Here is a 20,952-nt window from a genome sequence, read left to right on the forward strand (position 1 = left end):
GGTCATCAGAGACATATTTGTAACCCTATTTTATTTAACACAGCACTTCATGTTGAATCTGAAATGAAATTGAGGCCTGAAATTTCACCCAGTGTTATGTTCTCAGATCATTTTGTCATAAAGTTTAAGAATGTGTGGAATTGTCAAGAAATTCTTCAATTCAGTCTTCAAAAGGAAGCTGTTTTAAAGGCCTGTCTCCTTCACTGAGCTTTGAATACCCTCTCCATTCTTCAATTTTGAATCACCCTCCCAGTTTAGGATCCCACTCCTTTACGTAGCACTTTGAGACATTCTTCCTAACTGTTTGGCTCTATATAAGTGCAAATTGATCGATTTCTCACTCCCCCCGCAATTTCTTACAAAAAAACTGTTTTCCAAATTCACACTGAATTAAAATATATTCCACAGCTCTGCATGATATAAAATTTAAAACGTAAAGATGTTACAGACTGAAGTGGAATTTTGGACCTCAGAGGGTGTGTGTGTTTGCACGTGTGTCCACATGCACCTTGGGCAAGAAATAGAAAATTATATTGCATCAGTGGATAAGCCTTAAGCTGATGGATTTAAAAAAAGTTTTTTGACTTGAAATAAATATTCTGTTTCAAATCATTCCTCTTCATTTTTTTAAAAAAGTTATAGTAATGTCTTTTAGTTGCAAGGTATAGTTAGTAAATTAAGACTAAAGTTTCTGATATCTTTCTTTTTCTGTAAGCATTGGGTTTAAGTGCTCCTGTTGTTTGATTGATTCTTCTACATTACAATTGGGCTAATTTATCAGGACTCCATTACAACAACAAATTGCATTTGTGTTGCGTCTTTCATGTCGGGAGGATGTCCCAAGGTGCTGGGCATTGAAGGAAAGGTTTGCACCCTAACTGGGGGCTGGAGTTGAGGGGTGGAGGGCAAATCGGGGTGGGCTGGAGGTGCGAAGGTGACCGAAGTTGTGGTTGAAGAGGAAGGTCTTAGGACATTGTATTTATTGTAATTGAAAGGGAGCTAAATTCCAGTGATGCAGTGATGTCTTATGATATTTTTTGTTTGATTACTCTGAATATCTTCTTGTTCTGTTTGGAATGCACAGTGATTACTATCTGTGCAGTCCAAGCAGAACAAGAAGATATTCTACCTACAGTGTGGCATAGTATTTCCTACTGCGAATGATGGTTAATTACGGACTCATTTCCTGTGAAAATTTCAAAACTGTTTGTCATTGCGGGAAGGTCTTCCACAGGAAGTTTGATAGCAACCTATTTTATCCAAGCAGGAAAAGTGCTCACGTCAATTTAGATGTTTTAACTAAGTGAGCAAGGAGAACATTGAAAAACAGCTGGCAGTCGTTCACTGGGAATTAAAAAAAAGGGAGATATGAAATGAGTGACCATCACTGGTATTTTGAGGACTTTTAACCATTCTGAAAACTGGGGAGAGACTTGTGGTCCTAAAAACACCTAAACTGTTTTACTTCTATGTATGATTCAATCTAATTTAAAGAGCTGGTGCTTATGTTGCTTGGATGATGATTGTGCAACCACAGTGTTCTCTCTTTTTATGCTTCTGACATACATAACTGCCCTTTCAAAGCAATAGAACACAGTTAACACAACTGCAGTTTTGCGAATGTAAATTAGGTAACTGAATTTTCAGAAATGCAATGTTGTATATTGAATATTAGGAAGTCTTAAATATTAGATTCTTGTTAATAATTTGAAATCAAGACCCGCACACAGGAAGATGCGATTTTTAAAATAATCCTGAGTTATGGTATAATAAAAATATTGTCAGACTTTTATTCTAGAGCAATGTGCTGCATAGTGTATCGGATGATGGTGAAACTAGCTGAACATGCGTGGTGTATATGAACAACAACAACAACAAGATTCCATTTATAAAGCGCCTTTCACGTCAGGAGGACATCCCAAGGCGCTGTACAGTTGGGTCATGACCCGAGCAGGGAGGAAATGGTCAGGGTGAGGGGAACTGTGCATATGAACTGTGCATATGACCAATAAGTGACATTGTCAGTGTTGAAGCACTTTAAAATCAATGAATCTATGTATTTGAGGGCACTATGGGAGTGGTCAAGTGTCTGTTTAGTCATTGCATATTCTGCTAAGACTACAAAATAAAGATGATTCTTGCTGTGCAAATGTAAAATATGTAATACAGTAATTCAAAAGTTTAAGATTTATGTTGTGCTTAGAAATAATGGATGCTACTATTTAAACTTGTGTATGCTTGGTTAAAATAGCATTTATTGATCTATTTAAAATGATTTGGGGAATGAGGGCTTCCAAGTTCATCATAAGATTGTAGCAATGGAATGAAAATTGAATCTGGTAATGTTCATTTTTTCCTTTCCTCTTTTATGGCATTCATTTAATTTGGCTGCCAGGTATGCGCTAAAGCAAAGGTATTGGGATTGTTGGGTGTAAACTCAACTAACCATGCTAATTGCTTTGTCATAGTTAGATCTGTAACCAACTGTCAATTAACAGTATTTTCTGGCTGACTATATGTGTCTACAGTTACAGATGTTCTCACGTATTGTGGAATGACAGATATAGCATTATATATTCTAAACGTTTGTAAAAAAANGACTCAACATTCTGTTCTGTTCATAGCATATGTGGTTCAATTTGTTTTTCTCAGTTCCTTCTGTATTTTTGTTTACGTGACTAGTTGAAAACAACTAGTTGAGTTTGCGTGTTATGATCTGAATCAATATTTCCTTAAAATATGATTGTTTCCTCCTGATGTAGTAGGATATGAAACTGCAATACTTTTTTTGTTCAGTAGAGATACCTCTTGAAGTTTAAATGATATTCCTTTCTACCCCACATTGGTGCCATGACCCGCACTGCCTTCCCCCACCTCCTCAGCATTGCCCGGCTCCGCTACTGTCTCACACCGCAGGCCGCCAAAACCCTCATACATGCTTTCATTACATTGAGGCTTGACTATGCAAACTCATTGCTTGTCGGCCTCCACAACTCCTTCCTCAATAAGCTGAGATCATCCAGAACTCTGCAGCCGGTGTCCTCTCCCACCCTGAGCTCTGCTACCCTATCACCCCCATCCTCGCCTGATTCCACTGGCTTCCCATTGCACAGAGGATACAGTTCAAGATCTTGGTGCTCACTTCAAAGCCCTCCATGGTCTTGCCCCCCCCACCTCTGCGAGCTCCTAATCCTCTACCGTCCTGCTTGCTCCCTCCGCTCAGCAGGCTCCAGCCTGCTTCACGTCCCCTGCCTCACTCGGCACACTATTGGCAGTCGGGCCTTCTGCCACTCTGCCCCTCCCTTTGGAACTCCATCCCCCAATCCCTCCCCCTCACCCCCTCCCTTGCCTCCTTCAAGACCCATCTCAAGACCTTCCTCTTCGACCATGCTTTCGATCTCCCTGCTTCCCCCCCCGTCCGTCCTCCACCCTCCCAGATGCTGACCCCAGCTCGGGTCCGAAACTCTGTCTGTCCAGTGCCTTGGGACATCCTCTCGATGTGAAAAGCGCTATACAATTTTAATTTTGTTGTTGAAACAATATTTTGAGATTGTGTAGAATTTTCATCAGGAGTTTCTGCTTCTCAATTCTGTCAGGCTCAATTGTGATTTTGTTTTGGTCACAATTGACTTATTTAACAAAGTTAGTGTCAGCTTTGAACCAGTATAATGATATTGGCTTCTTATAATAAATAATAATCCTTGCATTTGATATAGCGCCTTATCACATCTTTGAGACGTCTTAAAGTGCTTGACAAAACGTATTGTAAAGTGACTTGTCTGTATATTTTGTGGGCAAAACCAACAGCCAATTGCACATAGGAGTGTTCTACAAACAGTCGTGGATTGAAGTGACCAATTTATTATTTATATTTTTTTTTGAAGGAATTGTGTTTTTCGGTTGTCCAGAAATAGATTTTTAAAATACTTTCTGCTATATGTTGCCAAATTAAGCTATGCATTTATTTAAGCTTTTTTTTAATTGAGTGACAAAGCATTTATGCATGATTTCCTACCGTGTGCTTGTGCTTCCTTTTTATCCGTTTGAAGGTCATGCTGCAATGTCAATGTGTATTCTCTCTTTTTTAAAAAATGGGCAAAATCGAGCTTTGGATTACTGTATTTTGATAATGATACTGACCCACAAATGATACATAACCGCATGATATTATCTGTATGCTTTCAGAGCAATGATTGGAAAATACTGCTTCTAGACAGGTTAGATTCAAGAAGAAAGTAAGTGGATAGATCTGGTTTGAATTCAGCCATGGATTAGATAGAGAGGAAATTCATTGCAAGTCAATTATTTTCTCTAGACTGAATAATCCGATTGCTTAATCATAATGGTCTTATTCTGGTGGTTTCATAATTTTTATTTTTGGTGTTTTAAATTAAAAATCAGTGTAGCAGTGTTTTTTTTCTGCTGAATTGAAACTGGTTTGCAGTTGAATCCCTACCTTTGGGAACACATACAGTTCTGAGATAAAGAGCATTATCTAGCCAATTGTTTCCAGTTTTCTCCAGGCAATTCCACATGGCTTCCCACGCTAACGAATGGAGTGCCTTTTATCAGGTCCTCCCTTGACAACACCAACAGCCCGCTTGCTGGACTTCCTAACTCTTCCCTCCACAAGCTACAGTCCATTCAGAACTCTACAGCTTGTGTCCTCTCCCGCAGTGTGAGCCTATCACCCCACATCCTTGCCCGGTTCCACTGGCTCCCTATCGCCTGAAGAAAATAATTGACTTGCAATGAATTCCCACCCTATCCAATCCATAGCTTAATTCAAACCAGATATATGCACTTACACATTTTTAAATCCCTAACCTACCTTTGACCTTCTAAAACCCTACCAACCCGTCTGCTTCCAATGCTCGCCAGGCACTGGTCTGCTTCATGTCCCCGCCCCACTGTCAGGATGGTACCAGTAATGAGGGACTTCAGTTATCAGGAGAGACTAGAAAAGCTAGGATTATTCTCCTTGGAGCAGAGAAGGTTACGAGGAGAAGTTTTAAAAGTTATGAGGGGAGTTGATAGGGTGAACAAGGGGGAATTATTTCCACTGGTGGGTCGGTAAGCCAAGGACACCGATTTAAACTAGTTGTTAAAAGAAACAGGGGAGGTGAAGAGAATTTGTTTTACACAGTGAGTTGTTCGGATCTCGAATGCATTACCAGGGCGACTTCTAAAGCTGTATTATGGAGTAGGCTTTCTAATTTGTAAAGACTATTAATGTTGTGACTCTTCCTTGTAGAGATAGTAATATGAATGTACGCAAGTTTGATTCCGCACTGCCAATAGTAATCATATAATAATAATTGTTGCACTGATATTGTGTCCTATCTTGCCATTGAGACATCTCAAAGCTCTTCGCAGGATTTTACTGTGAATTGTAGTGAGTGTATATTTGTAGGTGAATGAGGCAGCTAATTTTTCCTACAAATAGTAAAACAGTGTTATCTGGGGTTCGTTAGTCAGGACACTGAGAGAAACTCCCTTCTCATTTTGAATGGTACCATGGGATCTTTAACATCCACCCGAACAGGTAGATGGGTCTCGGATTAATGTCCCACCCAAAGGACGAGACACTAATTTAGTGGAAGCGAGGTTTCCAACACAAAGTGAAGTGTAATTGTTATGACTTGGACTTTTACTGGTGGTCAGTAAATAATGTAACAGTCACTCACACAGCTCGAGAGACTGCTCAAAAAATGAGGTTTGAATCATGAAAACCTTATTCAATAGCGTATGGACTGGAGAATTGACTAAAATGAGCATCATTGGGTAAGATGATCTAAAACGTATTTGTTTGTGGATGATGTGCTGGAACAGCATTTTCTGTTCCTGTCCTACCAGAACAAGGCTTTATATGTGCAGTGTTCTGTACATGTTTCATTCCTTGTTTAAACTGCTGTGGAGAAGTGGTAAGTGAAGCTTAGACACTTCTATACAGTGAGAATGGGAAATGGAAGTGAAAGTTGCTGATGAGTTTCATTCATGTACCTCTCAGTGCCTCGTTTCAGAGCCCTGGGACTCAGCAATTTCTCCTCATTCTTTGAGTTGAAATGAAAGAGTAGGAAATTGCCTATTGTTTAAGGATAAACCTGAACTAATGCATGTTTTTTTAAATTAAGCATCCCTTTAAGCCTTATAGTAATTTTATATTATTGTGAGATTATCTGTAATTTAAATTTTAGTTGAAGTGTATGTGTTTATAGTATATATATGATATATTTATATATAACGTTATCATACATTTGTACAGATTAGCTTGACCATCAGATTTCTGTTTTTTTACTTGGACATTGCTTTGACTAATTTCCAGTATCAAGTGTCAGTTGAGTTGTTTATAGACCTGCCAATACTGCAATATAACTGGCTGCTGTTCAGTCTCCCTCCTCTGGATACATTGGCCTTTTCTATGGCTATAGGGGAGGGGAATACTGGGTGCTCAGCTTTTCGTTGCTGAAAGTTGACTGAATCACTGCCCTGGACAGACCAGCACTGATGTGAAGCAATGATGACCCACATCACTTCACGACAGGTGTTGGAGCTGCCATTATTGCCACCTAGTGATGCATTTTCATGTATTCTAAAACAATCTTCTTTGCATAGAGTATTCAAAAACATAGCAAGAACACAGTTCTGTAGGAACATCCTGATCATGCTTTTTTAATAAGGGCTCTAAATAAGAGTTCTAACATGTCTAAGGATTATTCACATTTTTCGAAATTTGTTCCGAGTATTTGGATTGGATATGAACATTAAAATTAATGTGCAGATATAAATTTGAATGACTAATGCATCTACAATAAATGTCATTTTAAAAAAAAAATCCTGTTGGTGTACTAATTAATTCAAAGAAGAGGTTTTGACTTTTTTTATTTTATGCCTATGGTACTTTTACCTTTTAGCACTGCCAGGAGTTTCCCCGACTTCAGTGATGGGTTGAAAGATAAATGAAGGGGCTCTGCTGTCTCTGGAGGCACGGACACTCAATCCAAGAAGTGGTTTTATGCTGCCAGTGAACGTAGCACTGTAAACTGCAACACTGGAGGTTTTTCAAAAAAACGGTTATGGTTGGGGGGGGCGCTGGGGATTCAGCTTCCTGTGCAAGCAGTTTTCCGGATTACTGGCTATGCAGACCTTCCTTAAACATTGAGACAGCTTGACGGAAGATATCAAAGCTACAAGTGAAATTTCATACAACTGTCCATTCGTTAAGTTTTGTGTTGCTCCTAGTTCTGTGAAATCTTTCCCACAATGTAAACAGCATATTATACTATACCAAGTATTTAGGATATTTCCAAACTACATCTACTTGGTCTTGTGGTAACGAAAGTGGCATTACACCATATTGTTGACATCTGGATAACTAACCTGGGGTTACTGAGCTATTATTGAATGAGTTCAGTCAATGTACATTGTTGAAATTACCAGAATGTGGAACTACTGTACGTTGGGTAATCACTAGATATGATTTTTATTCAGTTATGTCACACTGCATGCCTAGGAACTAATTCCAGTTGATTTCATAATGTAATTTGTCTTATTTAAAAAAACAAAATCAACTGAGGCAGGAGAAAAGGTTAATTGAGCCATTTAATTTTTAAAACATAAGACTTTAAACCAAGAATTTTCAATGCTGTGTTTGGGAAACATTGGATGTGATCTTTATGGTGGTAAAAGTGACAAGGTTGCGAATCCAATTAAATTTTTTTTTAATAATGACATGCATGCAAAATAGGTCTGGATTTTTAAACCAGTGTGCCTGATTGACATTTGGCAGGCTTGGTGAACCGCTGTAAAAAGTAGTCTTGTGTTTTTTGTTGTTGTTGCCATTGGTGACTTTGACCAGGCCAGTCTGAGTGCTGTGAGCAAGAGAGTTAAAAACTTTATGTTAACTTAAACTAGATTTCCTCTGAATCATGCAAAAGTAAAATAAAGTGGAGGGACATGTAAGTTTTGATTATGTTTTACTGCTTACATTCATGAACTGAAGAAGCTGCGCTGTCTGTGATGCCAACACGACTCATATGAGTTGAAGCAGAGTTTGGTAACTTCCATCACAGTGTCTGTCATTTTGTATATTCCATGTACAACACAATTGAATAAATAACCTTGTTCTATCCATGAGTTAGGAATTTTGTTTTTTAGGCTTCTTGAGACATCGCAAATAGAATGAGAGCATGAAATGCACTGCAGGCCTTAATGCAATCTCAGTACAGTGGATACTAACCTATTTTGCCTTCATTCTTGATTTGGGGATTTTGTGAACCACCAGTTTTTAAATAAAAAAAAACCCTGAAAGGGTGACCTGAAGAGTGCCAGCATTAATGAGGTGTTCACAAGGTGAAGTTCAACTGTATTTAGTTAATATTGGTGAAGAATTGTATGGTATTTCATCAAAAATTGGATTAAGTTGTAGCCCTGTGACTCTACAGGATTTATTGTTCCACATAACATTGTGATCAGTAGTTATCTGAATCTGAGGTTTTTTCCCTGTTATGTTTTGTACCGCAATCTTTGCCCCTTGAGTATTTTGCGAAACGTGTAGGATTCTGGGAAATGCCTGTCCACATCTGAATTGATTTCCTCAGCTAAGGTTAAAGGCTTTCTATATTTAGGAATGGCATCATCATTACTGCAATGGTTCAAATGCCTGCTGGGAATTCCTGTTCTCATATTCCGGTTGAAGTGCTGGATTTGAAGGTGTAATTGGACCCACCCACCAATGGAACTATTGTTGTGTAACTAAGAACAAATACAGAATGATGCGATGGAACTGGTAATATTTCATAGATTGTAAAGATGTCGGAAGCATTTGGAGCAGCTTGACCTGTATGCTTTTCTTTCTCCGTGTTGAGGGTTGGTTGGGATCTGTGACACAGCTTCATGGTTACTGTAAACATTTGGTTTGCAAAATTTGCTTGCTTGGTTGGTCGAATGGAAAGAAGGCGGTGCTGCAGACCAGAAATAGAATCATTCTGAGGATTATAGTGAAACTGAGCAGTGTAACCTTTGTGGATTGTATGCTTGAATTTTGTCAGATTTTAGTGAAAATTACTTTCAGACTGAAGGGTTTGGCTTCCTTATGGCACTAAAACAACAATATAATCCATTACTGTTCTAATATTATCAACTGAAAGCTGGATGAGGAGCAGAGCAGTTGCAGGGAAGTTTGAGATTGTCACAGCCACATTGGATTCAGGTAATGGGGTTAAAAAATCTTCAAAGATGAATTGCTTTACTAAATAAATACTTTTAAAACTCCATATAATGTAGATGAGATGTTATGGCTATTGCCACTCTCATTTATGGATGTATAAATGCACAATTGAGATCTCGGGAAGACAAACACTTTGTAGGCGTCGCCTATGATTTGTAATTTTTCTGCTTTCATTTTAATTCACAGGAATAAAACTTCAAAGCCTTTCATATCTTAATTTCTAGACCTTGGAGTTTGGGATGGACTTCTGATGTGAAAGGAACTACATAAATGTAATGTTGTTGCTTTTAATAATGTGGAGCATTTCCTATCTGTCTGGCATTAAGTATTGCCTTATGACAAGAATGATATAAATTAAAGAGGTTCTCCATTTCTCAAACAACTTTTATAATTTAAATTCCAAGAATATTCTTTCCCCCAATTTCTATTATATTTCAGTTTATATCAGTGAGAAGTTGAGCCATACAGTCTTATAAATTTGATCCTGTTTGCACTGAATTAACTGATTTTGAGTCTTGGAAACAACAGGGACACTACACTCAACCCAAGTACCCATGGTAATAGAGAGGATCTTGCTTCTCATCACTATCCCTTGCTGTAGAGGCATGTGTGGACACCAAGTGAGGACTGGTTTGAACATTGTCTGTAATCCTCCCCATGGTCATACTGGGAGCAGATATTCATCCCACTTGAAACCTGTTAATCCTGGAAACCAAAGAGAGGTAGGGCTGTCCTATGAACAAGCAATCTGGAAAACTTGCCAGACAGTACTTTCAACGGCAAGCTTTCACTGTAAAGGTTATCTGACTAACCAAAAAAAGGTCAAAAGTCTTCAAACACTCACTGTTAAGACTTGTACATGAACAATGGCTTCTCGGGTAAGTTACTTGGTTTTTGCACATATTCCTTATTCCCCAGGAGGATGAGAAAAAAAGCAGAGGTTTTGAGAAGGAAAGGGAAAACTTTTTTTAAAAAAAGAATTCAAGCTGATAACAAATAAAAATAGGACAAAGTGCAAATTTTGAACTTGTTTTGCCACTCAGTGATTCAGTGTCATTCTAGGGCTCTGAATTCATAGAATCATAGAATAATACAACACGGAAGAAGGACATTTGGCCCATCGTGTCTGTGCCGGCTGTTTGAAAAGAGCTATCCAAATCAATCCCACTCCCTGCTTTCTCCCCATAGCCCTGGAAACTTGTCCCTCCCAAATAATTATCGATAATTATCAAACTTGTCCTCCCCTATAAATATATTTTTTAACATGGTGTACAGTAGGTCTATAGATATTAAAGGGTTAAATGAGTTCATGATGTTGGTTTGTCAGAGGCATCATTTGGAACCTATATTGCCACGGGAGCACTTTTTTAAAATTTTTATAAAGAAATCTGATTTCTATCAAGTTACTCTACTGAAACAAAATAAGGGTTTTGTATTTGCTGCTTAAAGTTCAAACACATGTCCATCAAGGGTCAGTTGTACAGTCTTCTAAAATGTGCATGGCACATAGCATGACACAAACTGAGTAGACAATATCAGCTGTCATATAAAATGATTAGAGTTAATATAAGTTACTGATGCAGTGGAAGATCACTGTGTCTCATGGGAGATTTATATGCTTTCTCATTCCAATTTGTAATTGAATAGCACTTATGAAGGTTCTCGTTTTGTCCCTAACACATTGTATGGGCAGACCCTCAGTTCAAACACTGTGAAGCATTCGGGCAGAATTATTAACAGGATTTTTTTTCGATCAGTCTGAAATTGATGGTTGAAAATGCAATTTAGAATGAGTTATGCCCAGTCCGTTAACTTATATAGCTTATCATAAAGATAGCAAATAGATTTTATATGTAAGAGTGTTAGGGAAACACGTTTGGCTTAACCTTAGCTTGTATAATGATAAAACAGCCATCCATTTGAACTGTTTCTCATCAATGAGTTATATTATTCTAACGTTGACATACTGCCTAAGAAAATAGTTTTGCAGTTACTATGAACTAGTTTTTCATAATGGTTGGTGCTTTAAAACAAATCTCTTTTGAACGACAGTAATAGTAAAATATGTAGACTTACGTATATTTAGTATAACTTCTTCATCGTAATTTTGAATGAACTTAATACCTGCATTTTATGAGTGAAGAAGCTCGGTTTGGTCTTCAGGTATAACAACTTGTGTTCATTATAGGCTAGTTTTAATTCTATAGGAGATTGCAATGTTAAAAAACGCAAAAATCCATTGCCATGCTTAACAGTATCCTAACCAGGACATGGTATGGTATATTAGGAAATGGTTGGAAAGAGATCAGGCTTGAGGACCCCCAAGGTTTGCATTGGGGTACTGCTGAAGTCTAACCAGGTAAAATCAAAGATGTTGTCATTGTAACCGCTGTTTGGAGAACTTTCAACTTCAAAACTTTTAATGCAGTGTCATGCAGGAAATTGGTCAAAAACAGTGTTTGCCAATCCGTGGCCTGGAAGTCAAGAAGCATCCACATTCACATGAGTCTCCGTAAGTCCTTGTTCAATCGCTGATATGTTTTCAGTCTTTTCTTGACTTGTATATTTCTTGACTCATGCCATACATCAAGAAATATTCAAGCAAGAACATTTATTTTGTTGGCTGACCATAAAGGTTGGCCACCATTGGTCTAAAAAGGTGGAAAATATGGGGGAAGGGGGGAGCTACTGAAGAGGATCAGAAACTGGGTGACTTTAAAAGTTTAATGAATGTTCTCTTTGAGTACACGAACATTGCCAATTACTCTGTAAATTTAAGAACTGCTCTTGAATCCTGTGGCGTTCATCTCTGTGTCATGTTAGTATGACAAGCTGCAATTCTCCATTGTGCAAGGTGCTATCAGATCTCTATGATCTTCACACTATCCTGTAAGGAGGAACTAGATGTAGTTCAATGATTTTTACGAGATAACTGGAGAAAATGTTTAATATTTTGTATTTGTGTATTATTTCCAATGGTTAACATCGTTGATTCAAAAAGGATTCTAAAGATTCACTTTTTCCATCTTTCTGCTCTTTTTAAGTTATTTTAAGTCATAAGTTATGACTGCAACAATAGTCTGCATGTCTACAGTGGAACACTCTTATTTGCATATCTCCCATGGCAAATAAATTATTCAAATGTTTTGCGTGACTTTTATCTGATGTCCATTTTTAACTCTTATTGCCATTTTTCAAAGACTATTGAAGTACACACAATTTAATAAAAATATATTTACACAAGCTAAGTGTTTTAGAGATGTACACGCATCAACTACGGCATTGAACTACACGCATCAACTACGGCATTGGCATCCAAGGCTGCACTCTCCAACCTCGGGGTTCTGTTCGACCCTGAGCTGTCCTTTCTCCCCCATATCCGCGCCACAACTGGCACCGTCTTCCATCACCTCCGGAATGTCGCCAGACTACGGCACTACCTCACCCCTCACGCTGCTGAAACTCTGGTCCACGCCTTTATCACCTCAAGGCTGGACTATGGGAACTCTCTCCTCGCCGGCCTTCCGGCACCTCCCTCCACAAGCTGCAGGTCATTCAGAACTCTGCAGCTCGTGTACTGTCCCGCACCAGGCTTCGCAACCACATCACTCCCACCCTCGCTCACCTCCACTGGCTCCCCATCCCCCAGAGGATTGATTTCAAGATCCTCATCCTCACCTACAAGGCCATTCACGGCCTCACTCCCTCCTACCTCTCCGACCTACTATCCCCCTACCTACCCGTCCGTACCCTCCGTTCCTCTGGCTCCGGTCTACTCCACATCCCCCGCCCCAACTGCCCTACTATCGGTGGCCGGGCCTTCAGCCTCTCAGCCCCGAGGCTCTGGAACTCCATCCCCAGTGCCTTCGCCGCCTCCTCCCTTTCCTCCTTCAAGGCCGGTCTCAAGACCTTTCTCTTTGACCGTGCCTTCAGCTCCCCTCTCGACTCTCTACCCCCTCCTCGCTCCCTCCCTTCCCTCCCCTCACCCTGACCATTTCCCCCTTGCTCGGGTCCTGACCCAACTGTACAGCGCCTTGGGACGTCCTTCCGACGTGAAAGGCGCTCAATAAATGGAATCTTGTTGTTGTTGAACTTGTATCATTCACAATCAAAATATGTCTTTAATGGAGTTGTTTTGCCAATTGTTGGACCTAGGATTATACCAAATTATTTCTTGGCCCTTTCACATAGTTGCTTGCGAGCAAGATTTGCAGAAATATCATAGTTAGCATTCTGAAGCTGTCTAAATTTTAGTCTTTGTCCACATTCTGTTGAATTATTCTGTTGAAACCATACAGGGCATTATTTCCTTTAGAAATACCTCACTCTCATCAGAAGCTTCACTTCCTGATATGAATTTTGCTTCACTAAGTTGTCTCAGTTGTCTGATTTAATGGACAACCATGATTTCTGCAGTCTGGAAAGGTACCTAGCAAGTTTATTTTTGCTTTGAATTCGAACAAAATTTTGCCTGTGTTGATCACTGTGAGAATTTTGTCCATAACCTGGAACATTTTCAGTTTTCCTCAGTGTTGTAAAGCTGAGCCATGGAGCTGTGTTTTGTAGCTACAAGGCTGAGGTGGATGTTTGTTGGACTGTTTCCTGCTTTGGGTTTTGGTCGGGAGGAAATCAGCAAGCATTTTTTCCTCTTTCTAATCTGCATCCACCAGGTTACCTGCAGGATACCCGAAGACTCCATCCTTGGCCCCCTTCTTTTCCTTATTTACATGATCCCTCTCGGTGATGTCATCTGTAGACACAGGGTCAACTTCCACATGAATACGGATGACACCGAAATCTACTTCTCCTCCTCTTCCAGCTGCGACTCCAGCTCAGCTGATGTTTTGTCATATTCTTTGTCAGACATCAAGGACCGGATGAGCACAAACTTTCTGCAATGTTGGCAAGATAGAAGCCATACTCCTTGACTCCCATCAGCGTCTTCTTCTGCGACTCTGATTTCCTCACCTTCTCAACCTATCCCTCAGAGTTACAGAACCTATGCCTAACTTAGGCATCGGTTTCAGTTCCCAGCTGTCCTGGGTAGCCAAACAATCTGGCCCCTGACCAGGACCTCTTTCTTTCACCTCCGTCACGTTGCCCACCTCCAACCGTACCTTACACCCAACGTGCTGAAATCTTCATCCACGCTTTTGTCATCTCCCATCTCAATGTAATTCATTTCTTATATCTTCTTATAAAACGGGGTAATTCATTTCTTGATATACAAGCTCAATTTTTTTACTGAATCGTGCAAATAGGTGGAAATGAGTAGAACGTCAGCAAATAATGTTATGCAAATTGGAGGGCTCTGCAAATCTAGATGCAAATAAACAGCTGATTTAATGCACACTTATCCACAAAGGTTTGGAAAAACAATTAAAAAATAGGTAAGCTTGATGCAAATATGTGGGATCTAATATGGGAGTTTAGTTATAATTGGCATTAGCATGGCAAAATTGTTGCTCTGAGTGGTAAGAGGAATTTTATCCCATATCTTTGTGTTTGGTAAATGCTGAAAGCGTAATCAGGAAATTGACTGACTCATAGTGAGTGAGCTAAATATAAAACGCATCCAATTGAAATTGTACCATCTGTGAAGCTCCATGGGTTAATGTCTTTAGGTTGACCAATGCTAATCCAGCTGCCTCTCTACCAACTGTAGTAATCTCGCCAAATCAAACTCCCAGTGATTCCATCAGACTATTAGTAAAATTCCCAAACATCAAGAGTCAGATAAGAAACCAGGAAGGGGTCCATGATGGTGTAAATTCCTGTTTAATTAAATAACTTGTTGACAGATTCATAATGGTTATGAAAAACTTAAAAAATGCCAAAAATATACTTAAAACATCAAACACATGCCATTTGTACGTTAATATATACAAAAGAATTGCAACCAAGCACAAAAATATTTAAGGGGTAATTACAGGAAGTGTTTTTTATTGTGTACCGAAATTTAGATCATAATGTAAGACTAGTGTAAACACGTTAAGAGCTGCATTTTATTGTTCAGGAGAATGGGAAGGGATGATGTCAATCACCTCTTGAAAGTAAATGGCAGGAAATGGGCATAAAATGCCTGCCAACACGCTATGAAAGGTTATTGTCAGCATAAGATGGACTGCAAAGATAGGCTGCAAACAAATAAATCTCTATTTTGTGCTTAATAAACAAGAAGTAGGTAGTAACTCCAAATTATCATTTTTATTGAAATTGCTCGAATGCAATTGTGCTTCCCCAGGAACTGATTTGGATTTTATATTATGTAAGTGCTACCCTCTCAACAGCAGCAAATGGTCTGTCCTGTCTACAAAGGTGAGAGGAATTTAAAGGAGGAGCCTTTCGCTATGCAGAGACCTAAAGCAAGGAAAATGTAGTTACCGTACTGCAAGACTGAGGTATTTTGGGATTTGTGACTGCTTTAGGTAAAACATGATGCAGTTGCCGATTGCTTAATTAGGTTTTAAGGAGAGTGGTACAGATAATGGGTCGATCTCTGCTCCTATGCTGTCCATCATGGTGATTCTACAAAATCGTTTTTTCTGCAACTGAGGAATTGGAAAGTCAATGCCAGTAGCAGTTGAAGTTCAGCATCCACTGGTCGTTCAGGAAACCGCTGGCTCTTCTGTATGTGGTTGTGTTTTACCTTTTTTTTTTACCCGTCCCACTTATTATAGGAATCTTGATCGGGCTTTTCCCATATGCTTGTAAAGCATATAAGGTTATTTTTTGCAACGACAGCAGGCGCTAGTTTTTTTAAAAAAATCCCTGTGCAGTTAATTATCATGAGATGGGCTGCTTCTGAGGAGCCGGCTGCAAACTGCATTTGGGTATATTTTATGTGTTAGCTTTTGAAGCGAGCAGACATTGTAAGCTTGCTGAGACAGAGCACACAGCAAAATGGATACTGTGAAGTAGCTACTGTATGGACATATGGTCTGTGATTTAGTATGCATTTAGTGTCTTTGTGTGCTGATGTGCATGTGTACATACAAGACTCAGTAATAAGCACTTGTTCGGTCTATTATCAGCTAATTCAGAATCATTCTAGGTGATGTCATGCAATAGCTTTCTGTAAAGTTATATTCCTGCTTTGCACCCAGCCTCTCTTTAATGATAGATTTCATTTTGAAGTGGAGCGTACAATCGATGGATGGACTCCCTGAGGGACCTGCAAGGTTAGCTGATAGAAACCAGGCTCCTAGTTGTTACTTTATCCTGGTTTGCCCATCTGTTAGTTTCACCTTTGCTCATGAAACTGCTGTGTGGCTGGAGGGGATAGCTGAATCTCTGGGACAGTGCTTGGTCTGATTATTCCAGTACAAAAATCATCCTGTGATTGCATCACGAGTACTGTGCCTTGATTTTGACTGTGTAGGTTATGTGCCAGACTACGGTATCGAGCTTTCTCAGAAGCTGTGGTGGTGTTTTTCCTGAGGGGACTACAAACTGCTTTGTGTGAAAATTTTCTTCTGCCCTTTTTGTTTTTGAAAGGAAGCTTTTGCTCTATCCAGGAAATGGCTTTCCTTGTGCGTTGCTATGCCAACTGTTTGCAGCCATGGTCCTCTAAAGTAAGCATGATAATACAATTAGCATGTGATATTCCATTTTGACACTAGTAATTTTGGCAGTTTACTATTCTGCCAGTGACGTGTTGCTATGCCTATAATGACTGCTGCCATAGTATATTTCTTGTGTTAGAAATGTTAAATGAAATGTCTATCACCGTCATGCTGTTAAGATTAATTGTTGAAAGTTGGTTTGTTCAGCTAAGCAGGGACCAATAGTGACTGGTCTGTCAGCATCATTATTAGCAGCCAGGGAGGAGGTTCCTTTTCACACGCACTGCTCCGAATTTGTGGTTGCAAATGAAACTCGAGTATTAACAATGCCTCGCTGAATGCTGGAGGCTGCTTTCTAGTCCCCGACTAATCTAATACTGCATTAAGCCTTTTGAGGGAGTCTGTGTGCGGTCAGCCATTTTAGCTTTCTCACAACCGTCTGATTTGCTCTTGTTCTGCTGAATGAGGCTTAATGTTTACTTTTACATTGTTTTTTTTCCCTTCAATATTTGAACTACTCGAGATTTGTTTAGCTTTTTCATTATGAGGAGAAAAGGCGTCCGATTGACTGGCAAAAAAAATACTTTGCTTCTGCCAAATCAAACCTGGTTGGTAGTGACACTTCGGGCTGCAGTTTTTTCATGCTGTAGTGGATGAATTGATGAGCTGAAAGCAAGCAGTTCATTATGTTTAAATTTAGTTCAGCATATATTTCTTCATTATGAAACCATTAGCAATTGGAACTAATCATCCAATCATGGGCCAACAAGACAAAAACACAGTAAGTATTTTACTGTCTACTTCTGTAATTGAATATTGTACACCTTCCATGGTGTGCTTACATTATCACATTTTGAAATTGGTTTGACATTGATTATTGTGGTTTGATATTGATTATTGTGCTTTGTTGCAAGATTTCAGAGAGGGAAAGGGAGACATGGTCCGTAGTGGTGGAATAGTTTAATGGCAAGAGTTTCATTTGAACTAATTGACACTTAATATAGGGCAATCATCATGGGTATTATTTATGTGCACTGTTCATAAGCAGATGCTTTTTTTTCAAATGTGTAAATGGTATTGTACTGTCAGTTCGATAGTGATCTACTTTTATTTTTAATCTAGCACTGTCATTCTGAATCTTCAGGTACACTATTTGTAGAATAGAGATCAAAATTATTTAATAGGTGACAGACATGTATTCACCATTAAAAGGATAATAGTTCTGTTCTAGTATGTAAACTGGGTAGTTCCTATGAATTTTTGAAATGATCTTGAGCATGGTGATGATCCTTAAGCTGCAGAGACTGCTATAAATGAAATATACAATTTCTATATGCATGTCAGGGAATAACATTCCTTTCCTTAAAGAAAATTTGCAAGATTTGTTTCAAAAATATTTTTGGAATCGATCATAATACTTATTCGATATAGCGCCTTATCACATCTTCTAAACGTCTCAAAGTGCTTCACAGAATATCTGCAAAGTGTATTAAAAAATAACTTTGCCAAAATTAACTTAGACATCCCAGTAAGTATAAAATCCTGATAGTAAGGTTGATGAGCACAAAAGAGGAAATGCACCTACCACAATTTTATATCATATTGATATGTGTATGGACCAAGAATCAACTTTTACTGAACTTGGTGAAAAATAAGAATTTTTTTCTGGATTTATTTTTACCTTTATATTTCGGGAGACTCCATCTGCTTTCCTAAGGCATTATTCTTTCCATCTAATCTAACTTATATTTATAGAATTTAGAATTAGAAAATGACCTGTTCTTTCATCCTGCTGGTTGTCTTCTTACAACTGGACTGCTCAATCCTCCATGTGTAATGCGTACTATACTTTTGGGCCAATTACCTTTTCTTAAAAAAAATTGGACCATCCCCTTGATCCCTGAAGTAAACTAACTTTAACTCACTCTCACCCCTTGCTTTTCCAAATGTGGTTTCTGGTTGGTACAATATTCTATATTTTCTCTGTATCTGTGTGTGTGGATGGTTACCTACATTGGAGCCAGTGAAAGATAATTTAGTGCTTTTCAATGGGTGATTGAGACTTGAATAAAATGTACTGTAGCATATACTGTCTGATATTGGAGACATAACAGGGTAAACTTACAGAAATCATTATAGAAAGACTTAAAAAACATTTATAAAATTAATAGTGGAAGTCAGTGCAGATATTCCATTCAATCAGAATTGCTGCAGTAAGAATTATGGGCAGATTGTGCAGTTGAGAAGGGTGTCTCATGCTCAATTAATTTTTCACATTAATGTTGTTTAAAAAGTCCCATATCATAAATTTTAAGAGAATGTAACTTATTGAATTATCACTATTTTATTGGAGGCATTAAAATGTCTTGTGAATTGAAAAATACAACTACAGTAAAACTTGCATAAGTATTATCTGTATAAATCGTATAATTGCCTAAGTCATAGGTCCACCTGAGTTCCATTCAATTTCCTATTAAATCCACTTACATTTATATACAGTAGTCGTATTAACTAGCATGTAACTCATAATGCTTCAACCGCCCGCACTTACCACCGCCTCACTCACTGGCTGGAGGGGAAATCTTTGTTTCCCGCACATGCCTCAAGTGGAACATCGTACAAGCGCATCACAGCGCTCTCCGCGTATTCTCTCCCAGGGGCGTAACGGCAACGCCATTGTGCACGGTGACGGTGGGGTTGAGACAGTAAAAAGCATCACTGATCAAGTGGTGAGTGAGTGGGTGGGAAATGTCTGCTTACATATAGAGCAAAGGGGATCTGTCACCGCATGCAGCCTTACCAGCCTTGAAGTAGAATGGGCAATGCTCCATGTGAAACAGTCCTGACCCATCACTGCATGAGCATTTACTGACTTCAATGCTGAAGGACCCCTTGAGCAGTACAGAACGATGAACAATACTGAAGATGAGGTTTTAATCAGTCATCGTGGCATCAGGCAATGCAAATACCCCAACTAAATGCAAATCAAGTTTATATTCTATTAAAAAAAAATCTGGATTCAAAGTTGCCTACAACAATAGCTATGATTTGTTTCATCAAAATTGTTTCTACTACACCTGTGGTGGAAATTTGAGAAGATTTGCTTTGATTTTGAGGAAAAAAGGGATAGTGTAAAATTTAATTGCCAGCCTGCTGTAATCTTCTGTGTTACCTTGTGTGGTACGGGAGCCTTTCTGGCAGAGATTGAGTTGAGTAAGCACTAATAGAAATCACTGCAGGAAATCAAGAGGCTGTGATTCTCTTGACCTTAGTGCAATAGAATAATACAATCTGTTGTTGTAAGCTGATATAAGCTTGCTATGTCAGTCTTATAATGCTTTCTTTTGTTGTATATGTGCTCATATAAATACATCCCGAAAACCATAGGGGTATGTAGATCACAGGTATTCATTATTTCTGTTTTTAATGACTGGTGATTGTCTTACTTTCCTGCCATGGGATATTATTTGTTTAATGATGCAGACCAGAATGATAATAAATGACTATGTTTAACAGGTATCTAAGAGCTCCGATGAAAATCTTAGACATTTTTAAGAAATAAATCATAATCTGACCTAGACCTATATAGAGTTTACCTTCTGAACTAAAATGTACATGGATAAAACAAAGTTCCCACTTGAAATGCAAGAAGAATTTCTCACCTTATGAGACATATATACTTTTTTTAAAAATGAAAGTATCTTTGACAGCAGTTCTTATTCCTAATTTAATAAAATCTGAAATATTGTTTGAATACTTTTGAATTTGAGTTCTTGTCTAACGGAACTAAAAGGTCAAGATTATCCTTTTTTTATTCATAAATAGCCATCCATTTAGAATGGGGAAAGAGATAGAAAAGAAACTTCCTAGGCTGATTGACCCTGAGGCTGGCACAGCTGTTAGAATAATGTCTTCATGAGGTCATATTCTTCTGGGGTTTCATTGCTTCTTGCAGCAAGAATAGACTGAATAAAGTGTCCATTGTAATATTCAGGAAGCATTGTAAAATGCAATTTTATCTTGTTTTAAAGGAAAATCAGTTCATCTCCTGTTTAGACATCAACTGTTGATTAGGTGGAATCTATGTCTACGGATTATATAAAAATTCAAATATTCATTCTTTGGCTCCTATGCTACATTACCAAGGTACATTTGCTG

General features: G+C 38.6%; 1 protein-coding gene across 11 annotated transcripts in view; it reads left to right on the forward strand.

Annotated features, from left to right (window-relative positions):
* rapgef2b (Rap guanine nucleotide exchange factor 2b) overlaps window positions 1–20,952 on the forward strand; it is a 228,131-nt gene that overhangs the window by 111,174 nt on the left and 96,005 nt on the right. The gene's annotated exons all lie outside the window — the stretch shown is intronic.

Source organism: Callorhinchus milii, unplaced genomic scaffold (assembly GCF_018977255.1).
Source record: "Callorhinchus milii isolate IMCB2004 unplaced genomic scaffold, IMCB_Cmil_1.0 Scaffold1, whole genome shotgun sequence".
NCBI classification, from domain to species: domain Eukaryota; kingdom Metazoa; phylum Chordata; class Chondrichthyes; order Chimaeriformes; family Callorhinchidae; genus Callorhinchus; species Callorhinchus milii.